Source organism: Henckelia pumila, unplaced genomic scaffold (genome assembly GCF_033568475.1).
Source record: "Henckelia pumila isolate YLH828 unplaced genomic scaffold, ASM3356847v2 CTG_38, whole genome shotgun sequence".
Lineage (NCBI taxonomy): Eukaryota > Viridiplantae > Streptophyta > Magnoliopsida > Lamiales > Gesneriaceae > Henckelia > Henckelia pumila.
This window is the reverse complement of record NW_027331813.1, coordinates 897,443-906,477: the sequence shown is the minus strand read 5'-3', so window position 1 is coordinate 906,477 and position 9,035 is coordinate 897,443.

Here is a 9,035-nt window from a genome sequence, read left to right as displayed (position 1 = left end):
ATCGGAGCTTTCGGTCCTGATCGGAGCTTCCGATCCAACCACACGTCATGCCTGACGTAATATCGATCGGTGCCTCCGATCGCTCATCGGAGCTTCCGATCCTGTTCGGAGCTTCTGATCGTGCCTTCGGAGCTTCCGATCCGTCCAATACCCAATTGAATTAATTAGCATTAATCCTTTAATTACTCAATTAGGGCACGGGCTACTACAGCATTAGCAGGTTAGCATTAGTTGTTTCATGGGATGAGACAGTAGCTGAGACTTGTGTTTCTGAGTCTGGAGGGATTGTTGTCGCTGATATCCCGTTGCGTTCTGATATGCTGTCATTGAGAGGTTGAGATTGAGGGATTGCCGCTAGTATTGATAGATTTTTTGTGGGATCAAGTTGAACCAATTTGGTTATCCTAGTTAGTGAGTCAAGGATTTTCGTTATCTAGGACAAGATAACTGGAAATCATTTTCGTCGATACTATCTCTAGTGCCGAGATAGAGGTAAGCGTTCGATACAGACTACCAATGCTGAAGATGGTGTTAGTCCATTTGAGAGCTTCAACAGGATGGTAGTGTATTTTGAGGCGACGACCTCTAAGAGTGAATCAAGATAAGAAATTGTGTAGAAGGATGTTGACACAATTGGAGTTAGTAAACAGAGAGTTTGTCAACTGTTTACTTAGTTGGTGTTCTTTAGAGAAAAATTCGTTGACATCAGGCAGGGTATGTACTGAAGGTACATATTATGATGCCAAGAATTGTCAGGATTTGGTTGTTATCCGTGGCAGGATTACTAGTGTGATCGAGTAGATGCTATCTACGATAGCGAGATTCGGATCAAGGTTGATTGCAATCAGTCTAAGGATTCCAAATGGTTAGAGTGATGTGCAGTGATGCGATTGATTTGAGAGATGGTGGCCGGTAGTTTCCATTTCCCTTTCATAGGGTACTGTTTCGGGAATAAATATTTTATCCTTAGTGATAAAGAGTAACTCACACGAGTTCTTGGAAAGGGATATCTAGTATTTGACCGAGATTTGAATCTAGATCGATTGTTTAGCGCTTTGCGATAACATCGAGGGGTGCGATGTTATCGTTAGACCAGTGAGATACAATGTGTTGCATCTTGTTTCTCTCGTTGGGAAGCGATGAAGTTCGTGCATGTCTAGAGAGATAGCTGATGACCAGTTATGATCTTATCAGGAGTGTCATCGCTAAGATTTGTAGGCAGTGTGGCTGATACAGTCGGCAATTTGGACTGAATGAGTCGTGTCATTCGCGGTTAACAATGGATAACTGACGGTAGTCAGTAGAGTTACACAATTCTAGCAGGATTGCGGATAAGAAGACATTGACTGCCAAGGTAATCGTTTAAGGCGTACGAGTTTAGAATCAGAGCGGATTCTAAACAGAGTATAAGTTCTGATGTGGTTCAGTGATTAAACATACCCTACAGGTTGAGCGAGTTCTGGGGTTGTCGAAGGTCGTTCGACCAAATGCTTCGAACCGAAACTATTGGTGGATTGGACAAGTGGTCTATGTTAAGTTCTCGAGGTTTACCCTAGATTTCGAGGACGAAATCTTTCAATGGGGGGAGAATATAGTAGCCCGTATCCAGAATTAACGATTAATGAGTAATTAATAGTGTGATCATGTTTAGATTTAGTAAAACAGGATTAAGGAAATTTCTATTGGATTAACGAACTTCAGAAATGGATTCAGAATGATCAGAAATGGCACGAAGGGTGACCTAGAACGGAAGCAACGTCAGGGGAACAGATGCAACGTTCGTGCCAGCTGATGTCATCCGTGATGTCAGCAAGATGATGTCATTGCTTACAAACATGATGGGACATCGGACGCGAAGATGGGACATCGGATGCAAAGATGGAGGAACGGACGTTCCGTTCCGCGTCTATAAATATGGGATCCGAGGATTCATTCCAACTCGCACCTCTCCTATCTTCTCTCTCGTTTCTTAGCCTTTCTAGTCAGATCGAGGGAGTTCTAGGCGTCCTATTGGAAATCCGAAGTAGCGGAGCGATCCCGCGTCGGCTAAGCATCTAGTGTTGGGTTGCCCTTTATAGTTTGAAGAGAATGTTTTAATGGTGAATCTCGTGATATTAGAAATGGAGGATTTCGATTGCATTTTGGGAAACGATGTGTTGACTACATACCGAGCTTCAGTGGATTGTTACCAGAGATTGGTAATATTTCATCCAATTGGTGATGATAGCTTGTTCTTCTATGGTCAGGGAGCACGACCTCATATGCTACCTGCTGTCAAAATAATGATCTTCTCAATTCTGCTCATTCAATTTTGATAGCTCCTTCAATCGTCTCGTTGATCTATTTCTAGATTCATCTTCTGTAAGGCCCTGAAATTAATTATTTCGTGATTAACAGAGTTGACTATTATTTATTTTGGGAATTAATTGAGCCGGGATTGAATCGATTTAATTTGGAGTTTCAGGGACCGGTTTGCAATTAAGCCGGTTGACTAGTCAATGGGGATTAATATATTATTTGATATATATATATTATCTATCCCTCAACTCCATCACATCCCATCCTCTCCTTCTCTCTTCCTCCTCCATCACGTCGACCGAGAGGAAGCCATGGCCGATTCTCAAGCCTTTTGCTCCGTTCGATTCACGCGATCCAACCGTTACATTTCAGATTCGAGTTGGGATTCACGATCACCGCAACGAAGGCTTCGTTTGAACGTAAGTTTTGATATGATCCATGAACTTTGATTTTTGTCGGGTTGTCAGAATTTGATAAGCTTCGAGTATGTTGTTCTTGAGCTAGCATAGATCGTGTATTCGAAGTCGGTTCGGAAAAAGAACGAAGTTTGGATTTTATATGATTTTAGAGGCTAAATTCAAAAATGGGGTTGTTGGTTATTGTTGGATTTTGGATGATTTTGGATTGTTTTATTGATTGAGAAGTTGATATGGATGGATTGGAGTTGATTGTTGTTGTTGTTGGTTTTTGGTTTGACCGGTTATAGCCGTTATGCAGTCGAAATCGAGTTTTGAACTATAGATTGTTTGTTTTGGTTTGATTTCCGGGTTTGGTTGAGTTGTTGAATTGATATCGAATCCGTATGTTCAACATTTCAGATTTGGGTTGACGATTCGGGTTTGGAATGAACTTGGAAGTTTGAATCGATTCAAGAATTGAAGAACGATTTGAATCCTCGACGGATTGAAAAAGGTAAAATGACGACATTCGAATGATTGGGACGATTAACTCGAATTTGATTTAATTCGAGTGTCCAAGAGAAATCACATACTTGTATGTTATTTGAATTAGTTGATTTTATTTGAATGAGTTTAATTGCACTTGCATACATCTTGAGCCGAAGATTCGATTCGTTTTGAATTTAGACGATTTAGGGAACTATATTGAAGTGGCTTTGGATTTCGAGTTTTTCCAATTGCTAGAATACTTCTTATAGTTGCTCTAAAGTCTAGGGGTTTGAGTTGAATGTTGGAAAACTGGCGAGTTCCCAGACCAATTACGATTGATACCCGGTGCAGCGGAAGTTTAAAAATTTTCTCATGGAACGATTCCATGGTGTGGGTATCAACCATACAACGATTGAATTATTGTGTGTGTAAAATTTAAATAACAATTAAATAAATTTTACCTCAAATCTCGCAACGAGATTAATGGACACCAACAGAACAATTCTGCTCTTGTTGTCTCTCCCTGGAACCGATGAACGCCTTCAATCAGGTCCACGAACAGAGGTTTAATCCCTCTGATAGATTGCACTAGAAAATCTATCAGAAGTTTTCTGCGAAGAGAATACACGACTTTGATTCGTTATTCCTTACTGTGATTCAAAATCACAGACCGGAATTTCTCTGTGACAGAGCAAGGGGGCGGCCGAAATATTATTTGTGAGAGCTAGGGTTTTTCGATTTTTTGCTCTCAAAAATTATGACCTGTTGTGTGTAATTTCTGTACTGAAATAACTTATTTATAATGCAGGCCACTAACACCTTAGGGCCCATTAATCATAAGCTGGGGCCCGACAAGCAAAGCCCGCTCGTTCAGAAATTAATATAAAATTCATCGTGACTCCGATTGATGAACTGATTTCACCAATGTGCACAGAAACCATTTCTGCACATTTTAAAGTCAAAATAAATTTTCCTGAATCCGAATTCAGTGGTTTCCAAAAATGTCCATCCCTATGTCATTTTAGGAAATCCTACTCCCTTACTCTTATTTAAGAAGTCCAACTCCTTAGTTCATTAAATTTAACTCTTTAAATTTAACTATCTCAACGGGGATTAAAACTCCATTACACTGTGTGACCCTCAATGGTTCAGGGATACAGCTAGCCGTGGGCTCACAACTCCTTGTGACTCGGAACAACACTTTCCGACTTGCCCAACGAATCATGGTAAAGCGCCTAGCAACATCGCCCCATGATTCCCTAGGTATCACTGATAGTGCCTACAAGAACCAGTAGATTTTGGTTAGCGTACAGTACGGTCCCTTCATCCATATATCCCGATCGAATCAACAACCATTGGTATATCGAGAGTCGCTCAAGATTCGATAACTATGCAATGCATCTTGAAGATCAAATTAGTGACATCGCATGTGCTACTAAGAAACCATTTCTTAAATCACATCAAGTACTCTGGCCAGAGATTTGTCACACTAATATCTCCTCAGATCGCATAGGATATCCACACTCGCAAGTATGTGGTGAATCCTTGACAACAATGCATTGACTCCTATATGTGTCGTAACTGTACCCAATCTCGACACCTGATGACCCCCTCAGAGTCGGTAAACGAGTCAAAGCACAGTACTAGCATATAGAGTCTCCATGATGTTTCAAGTCGTAAGGACTAATGGTGTACAACCAAAACCGCGGACTTTATCCACTCGATAAGTGATAACCACTTGGAAAGTCCGGATAGGGTAGTTCGACTATTCATCCTATGAATATCCATTTGCATGCTTCGAACATCTCCATGTTCCCTACCAATGAAACGTGGTACTCCGCATCGCAAATGCTAGTCTCAAACTCGAGCGATCCTTATCCTTATTATCGGACGGCTCAATCGACTAGGAACGGTTTTAGAATATACAGTGACTATAAGATGTATTTCATGATAGACATCTCCATGTTCTACCACATCTTACATACACTATAGTATATTCAAGGTCTTTATCAAAACAACAATAGTATATCACAATATAACAATATGAAGTAATATAAAGTCATTGCCATAAAAGTGTAAATAATATTAAACAAAAGATTGTTTATACAAAGAGTCAACAAAGCCCATAGCCACACAGTTGGCTCACTGGGCACCCACTCTTACAATCTCCCACTTGCCCTATAGCCAACTAGTCATACTACGTAGACCCATTGCTTCGCGATGTTTGTCAAACAATGGTCCTGGCAAAGGCTTAGTAAGTGGATCAGCGATATTGTCTGCAGAGGCCACTCGTTCGACACTGATGTCTCCTCTTTCCACAATCTCCCGGATTATGTGGTATTTCCTCAGTACGTGTTTGGATCTTTGATGAGACCTTGGTTCCTTTGCTTGAGCAACGGCACCCGTGTTGTCGCAGTACACCGGGACTGGACCAACAAATTCAGGAATGACGCCCAACTCTTGGACGAAATTCCTCATCCAAACGGCCTCTTTAGCAGCAGCTGATGCTGCAATGTATTCAGCCTCAGTGGTGGAATCCGCTGTGGTGTCCTGCTTGGAACTCTTCCAAGAGACAGCACCACCATTGAGCATGAACACAAATCCAGAGGTTGACTTCGAGTCATCCACATCACTTTGGAAGCTAGAGTCGGTATAGCCTTCCAGTTTGAGTTCTCGTCCTCCATAAACCATGAACATATTCTTAGTCCTTCGCAAGTACTTAAGAATGTCCTTCACGGCTTTCCAATGCATCTGACCAGGATTAGACTGATATCTGCTCGTGACACTCAGAGCAAATGCTACATCCGGTCTGGTAGATATCATCCCATACATGATACTACCTATAGCTGACGCATATGGTACATGTGTCATATTCTCTATCTCTGCATCAGTCTTGGGACACATAGACTTGGATAGAGAAACACCATGACACATGGGTAGATGTCCTCTCTTGGACCCATCCATTGAAAACCGTTTCAATATGGTATCGATGTAGGTTGATTGAGTGAGTCCTATCATTCTCTTAGATCTATCCCTATAGATCTGTATCCCAAGAATGTAGGATGCCTCACCCAAATCCTTCATCGAAAATCTACCTGATAACCATATCTTTGTTGACTGCAACATCCCTACATCATTCCCAATGAGTAGGATGTCATCAACATAAAGTACTAAGAATGTCACCGCATCCTTAACTACTTTCTTGTACACGCAAGGTTCCTCCGGGTTCTTGATGAAACCAAAATCTTTTATTGTTTCATCAAATTTCTGGTTCCAACTTCTTGATGCTTGTTTTAGACCATAAATTGATCTCTGAAGCTTGCATACCTTATGCTCGCTTCCCATGGATGTGAACCCCTCAGGCTGCTTCATATAGATTTCCTCCTTAATGTCTCCATTAAGAAAAGCAGTCTTCACATCCATTTGCCATATCTCATAGTCATACCATGCAGCTATGGCAATTAGGATTCTTATGGACTTGAACATTGCGACTGGTGAAAAGGTTTCATCATAGTCAACTCCTTGCCTTTGAGTATAACCTTTCGCCACCAATCGCGCCTTGTAAGTCAATATCTTACCATCAGGCCCAAGCTTTCTTTTGTAGATCCATTTACACCCTATTGGAACAATTCCATCGGGAGGATCCACTAAAGACCAGACTTGGTTAGTATGCATCGAATCCAATTCTGATTGCATAGCTTCAAGCCATAAATTCGAATCCGCATCAGAAATTGCTTCCTTGAAGCTTCTTGGATCACATCCAATGTCGGGTTCATCTTGACCCTCTTCAAGAAGAAGACCATATCGAACTGGAGGTCTAGAAGTCCTCTCGGATCTTCTAGGTGCAGGCGTGTCCAGCAATGGTTCCTGAGGTGTGGGATCGTTATTTTGTATTTCGGGTTCTTCTCGAACTTCTTCGAGTTCCATCATCTCGCCTTTCTTATCCAATAAGAACTCCTTCTCCTAGAAGGTGGCATTCCGTGAAACAAACACCTTTGTTTCAGCAGGATAATAGAAATAATATCCGATTGAATTCTTCGGATACCCCACAAAATAACACAAGCTGGATCGACTATCCAACTTATCTCCCACTGTCCGCTTCACGTAAGCAGGACATCCCCAAATCCTCAAGTATGAATACTTAGGAGCTTTGCCATTCCATAACTCGTATGGTGTTTTGTCCACTGCTTTAGTGTGGACGTTATTCAACAACAATACCGCCGTTTCAAGCGCATAGCCCCAAAACGAAGGTGGAAGCTCAGTGAAGCTCATCATGGATCGAACCATGTCCAACAAAGTTCGATTACGACGCTCCGATACACCATTAAGCTGTGGTGTCATAGGAGGAGTCCACTGAGAGAGAATCCCATTCTCTTTTAGATAGTCCAAAAACTCGGTACTCAAGTATTCTCCACCTCGATCCGATCGAAGTGCTTTAATACTTTTACCTAGCTTGTTTTCTACTTCAGCCTTGAATTCTTTGAACTTTTCAAATGCTTCAGACTTATATTTCATTAAATATAAATACCCATACCTAGAATAATCATCAGTAAAGGTAATGAAGTAGGTGTGGCCATGTTGAGTCCCTACTCTAAATGGACCACAAACATCTGTATGGATCAAATCCAACAGATTTTGACTACGTTCAGGCTTCCCCTTAAAAGGAGATTTAGTCATTTTCCCTTTTAGGCAGGATTCACAAGTAGGTAGAGAGTTAATATCAGACATATCAAACATGCCCTCTCCCACTAGCTTGTTCATCCTCCTTGAGGAAATATGACCTAGTCTAGCGTGCCAAAGGTTTGCCGGGTTTTGACTATCGATTTTCCTTTTGTTTGTTGTCGCCGGTTTGTCAATACAATTTACTGGAACGTCTTTTAGTTTTAAATTGTATAGATCGTTTTCAAGTTGTCCATTTCCAATTAAACATTCATTCTTGTAAATATTGCAAATCTCATTCACAAAATTACAAGAATAACCATCTCTATCAAGCATAGAAATAGAAATAATGTTTTTAATTAAATCTGGCACAAATAAAACATCTCTCAACAATAATTTAAAACCATTCTGCAAAATCAAACAAACATCTCCAATGGCCGTAGCTTCAACTCTGGAACCATTCCCGAGCCTCAGCTGGGTCTCACCCATTCTAAGCCTGCGACTTCTTGTCATCACCTGCAAATCATTGCAAATGTGAGATCCACATCCGGTATCCAATACCCAAGAAGTTGTATTAAGTGACATGTTTATTTCGATATAGAACATACCCTTTGCAGTTCCCAACTGCTCAAGATACTCCTTGCAGTTGCGCTTCCAATGACCCGGCTTCTTGCAGTAATGGCAAACATCCTTGGATTTTCCATCGTTTGAAGCCTTTGTCTTTTGCTTCTTCTCGGGTTCCACTTTCTTGGGTGGGGCAGAACGTTTCTTGCCCTTCATACTTGGCCCCTTCTTAGCAGAAGATGAGGAGCCCACCAAGAAAGCTGGCTTATCCTTCTTAAGTGTGGATTCATATGTAACGAGCATATTGACCATCTCTTCAAGGGTGGCCTCTATCTTGTTCATATTAAAATTTATCACGAATCCATCAAATGAAGAAGGAAGAGATAGAAGCAGCAAGTCCACATTGAGTTCATGCTCCAACACCAAATCAAGGGTCGCTAACTTCTGTATGAGCCAAATCACTCGTACCCCATGATCACGGACCGAAGTCCCTTCACGCATGCGGCACGTCATCAACTCCTTAACAGTAGAGAACCTTTCAGCCCTCGACTGAGCCCCAAAAAGTTCCTTGAGTTGCGTGTGAATGTCAGCAGCATTCACCGTGTCCTCAAATCGCCTCTGGAGTTC